The sequence below is a fragment of the Dermacentor albipictus genome, chromosome 2 (genome assembly GCF_038994185.2).
Source record: "Dermacentor albipictus isolate Rhodes 1998 colony chromosome 2, USDA_Dalb.pri_finalv2, whole genome shotgun sequence".
In the NCBI taxonomy this organism is placed as follows: domain Eukaryota; kingdom Metazoa; phylum Arthropoda; class Arachnida; order Ixodida; family Ixodidae; genus Dermacentor; species Dermacentor albipictus.
In genome coordinates, this window is record NC_091822.1 from 74,063,211 (window position 1) to 74,075,689 (window position 12,479).

General features: G+C 44.9%; 1 long non-coding RNA gene across 1 annotated transcript; it reads right to left on the minus strand.

Moving 5' to 3' along the window:
- Positions 1-6,380: 6,380 nt before the first annotated feature.
- On the minus strand, positions 6,381-12,090 carry LOC135913097 (uncharacterized). The gene is made up of 3 exons (XR_010567885.2): positions 11,736-12,090; positions 10,879-10,965; positions 6,381-6,575 (listed from the first exon to the last, which is right to left on the minus strand). It is a non-coding gene; the product is annotated as an uncharacterized lncRNA (long non-coding RNA).
- Positions 12,091-12,479: the final 389 nt, after the last annotated feature.

The window sequence follows — 12,479 nt, forward strand, 5'->3', positions numbered from 1 at the left end:
CGAAATGAAAAAATAAGGAAATGCAAATAATTAATGCCAGCACCCACTGTATGCGGAACGTGGTGCAAGTGGGGAGTGCTTGTTTATTTGAGCTTTAATGCGCGGTGTTTTTGCACTTTTCTCCATGAATCTATGCGTGTCACACTGGTTGTACTTCCTCTGAACGCAATATATGTTCATGACGCTGTTCGATCCACATCGTATTGTTACAATCAAGCAATATCAGCCGTAGCAACAATCACCAGAAGAAAAATTTAGTGGCTTTCAGGGTGCGTACACATTGTCTGAAGTGCGGTCACTGCGCGCCGAGTCATATAAAAAACACGACGCATGCCCACAAAACTTCATGGATATTACGGAAACGGGTCTTCAACCGTTTTATCCTCCTTCTGCGGACAGAGGCGAAACTATTGTCCGATGAGTCATTACGCGTCATGGAGTACAGCTCAGTGAACTCCGTGTCACTGCGCAAGCTTCTTCCTTTCCTTTCTCGGAGAGGTCGGCCGCGATAACGCCTGGCCGGAAAGCTTCGCGTCGGTGGCCTCAAGGCAAACAGCGAAGTTCCCAGGAATTTCCCAAAATTTCACACAAAAAAAAACAAAGACGCTGTTCTGCCAACAATGCCCAGAAGTTACAAAATGTCCAATATACATCTGCAGGACCCACGCACCACACAGGTACCACATAATTATCGCTAACGCATTGCCCCGTTACGTGCGCAGTAGGTGAAGTGAAACTTTGGGAGGGCAGACGGTTCTCGGTACATTATTACGCGCGTAATGTAAAGAACTTTGGCCCATCATGCAAATGCATCAGGCACAATATTACTGCAGCGCTTCACACATCCGTATAACAATGAATCCACTAGTGACGTGACATCACGAGCCATTCTTCCTATATATAGTAACAGGCGCTACAGGCCACCGTTCCAAACAAGGTGGAGCTGGAAACGAAGAATGAGAGTTCAATTACAGCGACTTATACCCGTGTCACACGGGCGTTTGGAAGGCCTTCCAACCGATAGTCAGTTGACTCAAAGGTCAAGTTCGAGCTGCCACACGGGCCGTTTCGAAGGCCGTCGAGTCAATAGTCTATCGAGCCAACGGAGCACCTTACAACTCTATCGAAATCTCGACGGCCTTTGAGCAACGGAAGCGGAAACAGCGCGTACATGCCCTCTCGTTCACAGTGTGCTCGTACTCACGGTTAGAAAAAAATATCAAACCAAAATGCTCTAAAAATACTATATATGAGTGTTATTAATTATTCAATAAAGTATTTTTGCCACTTGACATGTGCGAACACACACCAAAACGGCGGCCATCGAGCGGCGAAGCGTTGCCGCAGTTTCCCTACTCGACAACTTGAAAACTAAACATATATGTATGGCGATGTATAAACAAATGTTTGTGTATAAACAAACAAAAGAAATTATAGGGCTTTTAAGAGGTTTTAATGTTGTTTAACTTTTCGTGACATGAAAACGAAAATAAAGATCCGCAGCGCCACACAATATTTTGCGAGAAACGCCTGAACCGCTCAACGGCCTTTCAAAAGTGCCGTGTAGCAGCGCGACAACTCCTTTGAGTCGATAGAGCTGTGGCGTTTCGAAGGCCGTCGACTGGAAGGCCTTCCAAATGTGCCCTTGTGACACAGGTATTATTCCGGCGTGGCCGGCCTATATATAACGCCATTCCTAGGAGCTGTGTTACTCGGTGCGGTGATCGGCGCGATGCCTCATTATATCATGAAATGAAAACATGTATATAGTAGCGTGGTAGTGTGTACGGTAATCGTCGTTGAGTTCTTTTTATAGCTGCCGCACTTGCGGGCATGCACCTGCCTGTCTGTCTTTGTCAATAACTGTCTTCTGGAAAACTTGGGTTGTCCGGGTAGCCCGCGGCCTGATGGGTGCAGCATTGAACTGGTATGGTGACGCAACTGGGTTCAAAACCAACTATCGGGCCAACTTGGGCGACTGAGTATGCCACATTGGATATGTGTCGCTCGTCAATGAACCCTTGGTCCTGCTCAAAATAGCCCCCACACCTGAAAGACACAGATTCGGCTGCACAATACACGTTGGAGCAGGAAGAGGCGCGACTGTCCAGCTCCGAGCTGGCCGACCTGCAATCGCCAATGGACCAGGTTGGACAATGGCCAAAGCCAATGGCGCTCTCGGCTAGGGTTACCTATTGAGAATAATCAATTTTTTATCATTGAAAAAAGTTTATTCTCTCTTTCTCTCTCTCTGACGCCAGCTTGCGTTAGTAGTTAGGTGCCACTTCGAATGTGATGCTCTTTATGAGCCTCTTTCAATCAAATTTGGGTGCCGCGGTACAGGAGTATGTGCATTTCTTCATAGAAAAAGAAAGTATTAACATTTTTTCAGTGCACCGCGGTATCGAAGCCGCTACATATACAGATGTATATTCAATCTTCTTTGAGTATTGAACACGCGCGAATAGCATTAACGTCGACATTCATCGTGAGATTGATTCTGCCGTATTTTACTGCGACAGTTGTTTCGTGCTCGAAATTCTGTTTGTTTTTAGACTGTGTGGTGGAGCGCGAAGCAGGACATGAGGACACAGGAAAAAACCAAGACAAGCGCTTTACTGTTTTTCCTGTCCCGCTTCGCGTGGAACCACACAGTCTAAAATGGAGAACCCACTAGCCCAAACAATCACCCTTCTGTTTGTACTTGGCCGCACGTCCCTCCCTTCAGTTCTGTGGCGCTGACAACGACCGTTGTCGTTGCTGACGCAAACACAACGGCGATTTGATCGCCTCTAGGCCACCTCGTCATCCGCTGGTTAAACATTAGGTTTCTGTTTACCATAATCCCTCAATTGCACCATAATTTCTTATACAGAGGGCGACCCAGCTATCATGCACCAAGATATAAAAACGCGGAAATACCACGTAGTTCTGCAGAACCAAGGAAATGCTGCTTGCTGTCACTTGGAGATGCCCAGATTATCTTTTGCATTGCACCTACTTACATAGTCTGAATCAATTGATAAACTTCTCAAATATTATAACTTGATTAAAAGTGCCAGTGAGAAAATTGTAGAGCAACATGAAAAGCTCCCGATACAGGTTTATGTTGCTCAATTCGTGCTACATATAAGCACTTTTCCGAGCGTGAAAGGAGCCCGCGAATACACGCCAAGTGGCTCGAGCGGCCAGTCGCGTGGCAATTTTGCGTGTATTCGCAGGCTTCGTTTACGTTCGGAAAAACACTTTGATGCAGCACGTATTGAGCAACACCCGCCGCGGTTGCTAGTGGCGAACTGCAAAAACACCCATTAGATTTAGGTGCACGTTAAAGAACAAGCTGGTCTAAATTTCCTCCGCTCCCACTACAGCGTGTTTCATAATGACGTCGTGGTTCTGGCACGTAACACCCCATAATTTAAATTTAACGTACTGAGCTGTATCGGAGTTTTCATGTTGCTCTACAGTTGCCTCAATGATACTTTTCGTCTAATTATAATATTTCAAAAGTTAATAAACTTTTTAGACTGATACCAAATTGGGCAGAATGCAAAAAATAATTTGAGTATCTCCACGCGACGGGGAGCAACATTAGCTCGGCTATGTCCAGCTGCGTGGCATTTGCATATATTAAAATTTTGGTGCATGAAAGTTGGGACACCTTGTATAATGAGTCATTCCATCTCAAGTGCACTAGGTGTTTTTTTGACAGTCTCCGATTCTGCCGGAAAAGATATCGTACTTCTTTAAATCAATGTGACAAGCTATTACAAACGCGGCTTTTTTTCTGAAAAAGCAAATGGCTGACTCCGTGAGGGCGCTTAGAAGGTTGCGCTCACAAGTGAAAGTATGTCGGGAAGAAAAAAATCTACAAAATATATTGCTTTGACCTATTACTGGGATTTTTGTCCATATTTTACAGACGACACTCGTTCACCTCAAAGGTAGTGTATTAGGTTTTGTTTTGTTTTACGTTATTTTTGCACAATTTGCACGTTTTGCACAATCTCAAAGCTGCGCGGGGATCTCTCTGTTTCGCCTTTATTGCAAAGCACGTCGGTCGGCGTTTTAGCCCGGGTCGTTTCGCCTGCTCATTTCATTTTCTTTTCGAAGGGAATTTCTACTTTTGCGATTTCAGACTGATTCGGAATTCGTGGGATCCGCATTTCTGGCCTCCTTCGTCTCGTGAATTGGACGATTTGGGGCCTTCTGGTGTACGTAGGACAAAGGAAACAGGCACCAAAATGCAGCTTCGATTGAAAAATACTAAATATACTCAATATGCATTATCACTTCTCGTACATAGCTCTACGCTAACTTCGTGCGTCTTTTTTTAGTTTCAAGCTTCATTTTCACGCCTGCTTCCTTGTCCTACGTGCACTAAAAGGTCTCAAACGGTTTAATTTACGAAGCGAAATCGGCCAGGAACGAAGGCACCGCGAATTTCAATTCAATGTGGAGTCATCAAAGAATACCTCGTTTTCAAAAAGAAACAGACAGACAGACAAAGAACTTTACTGAGTTCCTGAGAAGCGCCGCCCTTAGAGCAGCACTGCTAGCCGCTCCCACGTTGGGAAGAGGAGGCCTAGCCTCCCCGCCGCACCGTGGTCTTTCTGGGCAGCTCAAACTTGTGGGCGAAAATCGGAACTCTTGATGGCAGAGCTCCACTTCTCCTCGGTGGCTTGATTGGATCCCCGTAATGAGGGGCACCGCCAGGGAATGTGGCCTAAGCTGATAACCAACCCGCAGTCGGGGCAGGTAGACTTGAAGGCGTCCGGAGCAATAATGCTGATGAAAGCTATACTGATATATGACCTACTCTGCAACATGCTGAGTGTGATTGCCTGAAACCAGGATAGTTTACCGTGCGGGGGCGGAAAAACCTGCCTGCCCATTTGCTAGTGCTTGGTGACTTCGTTAAAGGTGAATGAAATTTCTTTAAATTACCCGCACCCATCCTGCAGACCTACGTCATCCCCGGCGCGGAGCTTAGGACGCGCCGGGGAGCCGAAGCGAGGGGAGCCGAGGGGAGCCCTATGGCCGAGCTTAGGGCGCGCGCCCGAGGGTGAGCAGTATCGTTGAGGTTGGTGAGGGAGTCCAGCTGAGAACCGATACGGGCCGGAAGCCAAGTAATGGTGTGCGGGGATATAATATTATTGCCGCGAATTTTAGGAGCTTCGACGGAAATGGAGCCAGAAGGAAAGGCCCTAGCCACCGATCTATTCTGTGTAGATTTGCGATCTACTAACGTCCAGGAGAGCGACAGCTATGGCCGCCGGCACGTCCCTCGAGGGTGTAGAATCTTTGAAAATGCAGAATTGAGGATCGAACCCTTGTGATCGATGACAACGGCAGCGACCATGGTCGAGCGGCCATACTGGGCGGTATCTACAAAGAAAGCCGAGCGAGGTTCGTCCTTAACGTGTCTGAGAAGCGCGATGGCCCTGGCCCTGCGCCTGAACACCTGAACGCCTGAAACGAGCCGGGCTTAAACCCGTGCAGTGAAGGCGAAACAAGATGCCCCGTGCGAGCGTGTGACTGCGCTGGAGGGGGAGGAATAAATTTGATTTTAGTGCAGCAGATTTGTGAGACCTAGGCCTCTTTATCTAGATGACGACCTCGAGCCCTTTAGCCCTGGCGGCACCTTCGGCATGCTGGATTGCCTCGAGTTGGTATTTCGGTGCAGAGCTGAGCCACGTGGTCTCCTACTGTTCTCTGGTCTTTTATTTTACTTTGTGTGGGTGTCCGAGGGCAATCCCAAACCATATGTTGTAGCTAGGTCGTTACTTGACGAAATCTACCTCTATCCGTATGAAGGTCCGGGTAGTAGCGGTGATAGGCCATCGGGTTCGCACATCTATCTGTTTGTAACAGATTGTGCAGCCCTTATGAAAATATGAGATGAGTTTCACATGAAAGTCTGACGAGTTTTGACATCACAGCCATTAGACTTTCTGATGAGTTTCTTTGGAATTTTCTGATGTATTCCTAATGTCATTCTATAACATATTGGCCACCGTCTTTCTGTAGAACTCTTGACGAGTGGTTTTCTTGTGAGCATGAAATGTCTTCCTAATGTGCGCTCCAAAGCAGTTTTCTTGTGACTTTCTCACGTCTTCCTAGCGAATCTCTAATGAGCTTATACATTAGACTGCCGGTGCTCGTATTACTCCTATAACAAAATTAGCCACCACGTGTGGTAACATTTTCTCATGTGTCCCAATGGCAGTCAGACCTTATTTAAATATGTTACCTGTGCGTGACTATCTTTGGTGCTATATATATGCAGCCTGTATGCATGTATGTCCAGTGAAGATGCAGCACTTCTGACATGTACATGGGCCCTACATATGCTGCATGTTAGACATTACTCAACGAAAGAAATTTAACAAAAACATTTATTGGGCATATCAATGCTTCCTTAAATGCAGAAGGAGGTTAAATGAAAGGAAAACACAGTATCAGCCTGGTTACGGATGTGATATCTCCCTTTCATTTAATCTCGCTACTTATCACTGAGGAGAGGCTGTTCTTGAGGTGGAGTGTCGTCACCTTGAGGTAAGTGCATGTGTACCCTGCATGGTAGAAAGGACAGATAATTAACAAAACTTGGCAATCAACCACAGAAATACACACTGTATCACTTGCTGCAGAACGGTCTGGAGACGTTATAGCTAGTTCTGCGAAAAATTTATGTGGTGTCGGTTCACACAAAGTTGAGGAACCACTGTGTGGCCTTTGGGTGCAGCAGTAACTACAGTAAGCAGAAATTGCTCTTGGCTGAACAAATGTGCAACATGGATCAGCTGTGGCGTGTGTACATGTCGTGAACTACTTCAGCTATATCGGTTTCCACTTGACAAAGGACAGCAGTGTCTGTGGATTGCTAGCGTGAATGAGAAATTCTCACTAATTACTTGGCATGGAAATGAGCGTAGGAGTGTGTGTATGGGCAACCCAATGCATCCCAGAGACATCCAAGTGCCAGTCGTTATAGAATATTTGCATCAGCTACGGGCACAGTTCTCATACATTCCAAGCCTACTATGTCATGCATGTGTTGGCCTCCTGAATGATGGCATATATCCCATTCAAGAAATACACAACACCATGTCTGGGGTTTTTTATCATTTACACCCGAGCACTGCTTTCAGAGGGAGGGCACAAGTTGACAAACAAATGCGTAGAAGCATGACAAACAAGCTTGCATATAAATAATTTAATAAATAAGCATGGTGGTTGCGATGCCACGTCATTAGAGAGTATTCCTCTTTGTCATGCAATCATAATGAGCGTCGACTGACACACGTCCCATTTTTGGCTGTGGTATTCTTCACTGATTTTGTTGTATCAGTCGGTTGCCATAGGCGAACGAAACAGATAAACAAGCTAAATCCAGTGCACAGCTTGTCGTGTCAATGCATGGTCAAATAAGACGAGCACACTGGTCCTTTGAGTGAATTATGGTGCTCCCCTAGGCGCATGCTGAGGCACCGGCTAGTCAGCGTGCCCGATGTACATTGGACCAAATATGCACGTGATCAAAAGAGTAGCCTACATTAACCCTGAAGGATACGAGACAAATTTTGGGTATGTTTAACTAAGCAAGCCTCCAATGCCTGGGTGCCTTTGTCAATACACTTGTGGACTGCAATGCACGTATATTTTCAGCAAAAATAAATTAGGCAGCATATGCACAACAGTCATGTTGTATGGTCTCCCTTCCCTCGCTGCGCAAATTTTGCCCTGAAAAGTTACATGAACTGATTGAATTGAAAATTGAATCGAGAAATGCAAGGAGGCAAGCGAGGCTTGCTTGGTTAAAGGTAGCACCAAATTTGTCCAGTGCGTGTCAGAGGCACTGTGCTGTATTCCTTTCACATGTGGTCAAATGTACATAGCGCAGACTGGCTGGTGCCTAAATATGTACCTGTGAGATCACCATATTTCATTCAAAAGACCAGTATGCTCGTCCGACTTGGCCACACATATCTGCAATGGGGCTTCAGGCCAGATTAGGATTGTTTATCTGTTTTCACCCATGGCTGAAAATTGGCAAGAGAAATCAGTCAGGCGCACCACATAAATAACAATTCCCGTTTACTAACAAACTGATAAAAAAACTTGAAGTGGTACAGCGAAAAGCGCTGAGATGCATATATAATAAACACTCCATCACAGACTCACCAACAGCATTACTGAAACGGGCAGAACTCCTAACCATGCATAACAGAGCTAAGCTTGCTAGACTAAAAATCATGTATCTGTTAATACACAATCAACTTAAACTGCCTATTATGAAATACATATCAACGTCCTCGAATAGAATAACTCGCCATAAACACACACACACATTAAGCGAATTTCCATTCCACACTGATATTTTCAAATACTCTTTTTTTCCAAGGGCGACACGCGAATGGAATAATCTTAGCACAAGTACCACTGACAGCTCATCTTTAGATACGTTTGGTACCCTGATTGCGCATCAACTATACGCATTGCAGCAATAATTCTTCACATTATTCACATTATTTACGTAGTTCCTTGTTGCCTTATTATTTTAACGGTGTTTGTGCTTGACTATAATCACGGTAATGATGCAATACATTTCTTTTCTTGTTGGCATTATTGTAACCTTGATTGTTGCACGATTGTTATTACATCAATACTGACCTTGTAACTGGTCTCTGTAACTGCAATTATCTTTGTCATAACCTCTCCGTTCTATTTATTCGCTTGTATAATCCCGTAATCAAATTGTTATATGCCCAAGTTTTTTATTGTACAGTAAAAGCTCGTTAATTCGAACCGCAAGGGGAAGCCGCTTCAGTTCGAATTAACAAAAGTTCGAACTAACGAAAGTGAAGGAGGGCAACAGTATACTGCCATTTGGAAGCAGTAGAGCATGTCAGAAATTTGGCGTGTCAGAAAGTGATGGCGTGTGCCGCAGGCACACGCCATCTTCAAGTCGAAGCTCTGGGTCCGACTGTGCCACACCACCGATATCTACCGAAACGAACGTTAGCCGAGGCTTAACACCATCCCAATGAATCGCGACGGCCGATACCTCCTAAGCTGAAAACAGAGGTGCACAACCGATGAAAACTGCCGAGACAAAGACGCTGAACATGTGAAGGTGGCGAAGATCCTGATTCGTTGGTTCTTGATTGCAAGCGCAGCTATGACGTACTTGATTCGCTGTGTTTTGGAGCTTGCCGTGCCATCTCCGCACAACATTAGCAGCTGTACAAGATTTGCAAAGCCTCCGAGATTCGCAACGGGCAAGAAGTCTCCGAGGTTACGTAGAACGGAGAGGCGGCAGCCGTCGCTGCCTTCTGGCTGACCCCGCGTCGGTTAGATTTTTGTCCGATTTTGCCTTCTCTCGCCGTTCTCTCCGTTTCGGAGGCAATACAGCCTTGTGTGTAGGCAGTAGGCGCGTTTCTCTGGTCGTGTGCCAGGCGAGCGTAGTTCGAATTATCCATGAGGGAACCTTCTCGCGTTCGAATTAACGGACTTTTTTATACATAGACTTCTATGGAGCTTGGCCGGACCAAATCGTACAGTTCGAATTATCCATAAATTCGAATTATTGAAGTTCGAATTAACGAGCTTTCACTGTATAAGATTTAGTAAGTAACACCTTATACCATGTTCCTATGTATAACATACAGCCCTTCCTGTTACAATCCCTGATGGGATTCACAGTATCAATAAATGAAATGAAATGAAAATGAATGAAATAAGTGTGAGCCAGCCCCCATTATCAATGCATGAAGAAAGGCATCCTTTGTAGATTACAAGGGATAGAAATTAGTCTGTGCCTATTTACTTCTTTTTATGCAGACACCATTTACCATGATTTTATGCCTTTGAATTATAACTTCTGCCATCCCTCTCAAATTAACTGGTGCACAACACAAGTGCGCATCCAGTGCTATTTTTGTTAGTCCTTCCAACAACTTAAACAGTCAGTTGTTAGCCAAGGTCATGTTGCATAGTCTCCCTTCTCTCACTGCGTAAATTTTGTCCTGAAATGTTACATGAACTGATTGGTAAATTCAAATGGACACTACAAGTTTCGCCGAGTGGACACAGCTGGTTCTCAGAAATGCACAAAAACAGTGATGGGTATCTGTTGGCATCCTGTAGTGTGTGCAAACTAGCTGTGACATTGCTGCAGTAAACACACTCACAACTGCTACAATGCCTACCAGCATGAATAAGGGCAGCTTGCAAAGAAAAGAATACAAAGAAAGTGAGAGAAAAAATAGAAAGCTTACCAGAAAACACCTCACTACTTAAGTAACTGCAGCACAATGAATACTGGCCTTCCTATTTCATTTCAAGAAATTCTAGTTCATCAAATGTGTATTTGCCAGTGACAGTTATTCTGAGAACAAGACAGACATGATTGTAAATATCAATGTTAAACAATGGTAGGCACACTGCGTGCTTAGACCTGTGACATATATGACACACTACACTTCGAATTCTTACATGGACAAAAACAGCACATGTGTGTATCATAAGCAGAAAGGAAAACAGGGAAATATGGGCTACAGCATAAGAAACAGTTCCAAACAAATAAAACCAAGATAAAAAGAAACATACTGTGTAATAGGCAAAAATAAAATGTACTTGCAGCCAAGCAATTGATGCGAGAAAAATACTAAACGTCAGGACATGCGACGTGTAGTTTTAACAGAACAAGATAATGTGTGCATAATATCTACAAACACAAATAAGCAGCAAGTGGAATGATGCTGCAGAAATATTTAGCCTATTTAGCAAGATGCATTAAGTAATATGTCGATACACTTATCCACTAATGACACCGAGATCCTACTTTTGTGAACACGTACACTTAAAGCATACCTGACATATCCATCCAGATTACACGCCGTGTTGCTGCAGCCATGGCCACGGGTTATGTGGACACTGTTGTGGGTCACGGCTTCACCACTACAAAGAGAATTCTGTGTTAACTTATAGCTGTGGCACAGTAAGACTATCACATAGTGAACACATGCAAGGAGCATGTAAAAACAGTCATGAAAACAATGCCTGCACTGGTGCAGGGTGGCAACAGAGCACAAAGTCAAAGTTACTGATGAATGTCACGATAACAGGGACCCCTTCAACAAGGCAAAATTTCACACGCAGGAGCAGCAGCGCATTACATGAATGTTTGTTTACATAACGATTCTAGAGTTTCTTTCATAACTTTAAGTAACTATCCCTTGTAATGTTTACCTACGTCGAAGTTATGGCAACACCCCTTCAAAACAAACCAGTACTAGTAGCACGCTGTGATTGCTTACATTTTTTTTCCCCAATACTGCTCGTAAATCGAAAACCTTGTAAGCAGAGATTATCTACAACGTCGAATCATTTGTAAGCGAGGAAACGTCATAGCAGTAAGAATCGGTCAAGAGGTAGATGAGTCGTTATCATGCGACTTCAGCAGAAAAACGGGAGCTCACGCACAAGCGCGCATGATGAACACGATTATTTCTGAACGTAATCTTTCTCATCAGAAGAAAACGCTTATCAAGATTTTCAATTCTGCATTATGGCAATTAATTCGCGCAACTAAACTCTGACACCCAGCAAGCATCGGCATAGGTTTCACTGTTGTCGTGGGAGTTCTCTTTCCTACGTTCGCAAGGCACCCTATGCCCACACGAGAAGCACGCACAACACGTGTGTAGTTAGCAAGCACGGTTACTCACCTTTTGAACGGCCCGACGCGGTCGAAAAGCGCCCTACAAGTTGCCAGTGCTTCGATGCTACTCCCAGCAGACATACCGGTGCATAGTGGACGAGCAGTGGCACGCTAACAACACGCATTATTTCTTCGCTACGTCCACCCAACTTTCCACGACAACCAGAGACAAAGGGAACGCACTCGACAGCATGAACATCGTTGGTCCACATTTCGCTGGCGCGCCACGCACACGGCGAGTTTGCAGCGAGACACAAGCTGTCTGTGGCGCTTATGCGCACGCGAACTAAGTCACATTTGGTTACAGCAAACACAAAAACACACGATCTAACAAGCACATTGTTGCAGCTCGCACACCCGACCGACTCGAAAACAGAGCGACAGACTGATCGGATTGGATTGGATAGGAAACGGGACGGTAGGTGGCGCCACGAACAGGTCGGTTGGGTGCAGCCAATGTCTCGGCTAGCGTCATCTGAGGATTTGTGCGGCTGCCTAATTGCGCATAGCTGTTGCAAGACAAAGAGACCCAAAGATAAGTCTATATTGTAAGCTATAGCTTGGCATAGAAAGAAATTCTATAACGCATTTTCAATTTGAATCGCTTCGGCTATCTGCAGCCAGCAAAAGCATGGCCTTCGAGATCTGAAAATGTTAACCCTATAGAAAGCCGTTGCGGTGACGCTATTCGAACGATTTTCACTTCAGTTACCTCTCATAAAAACCATGAATTACGCATTTCGCTGCTCCC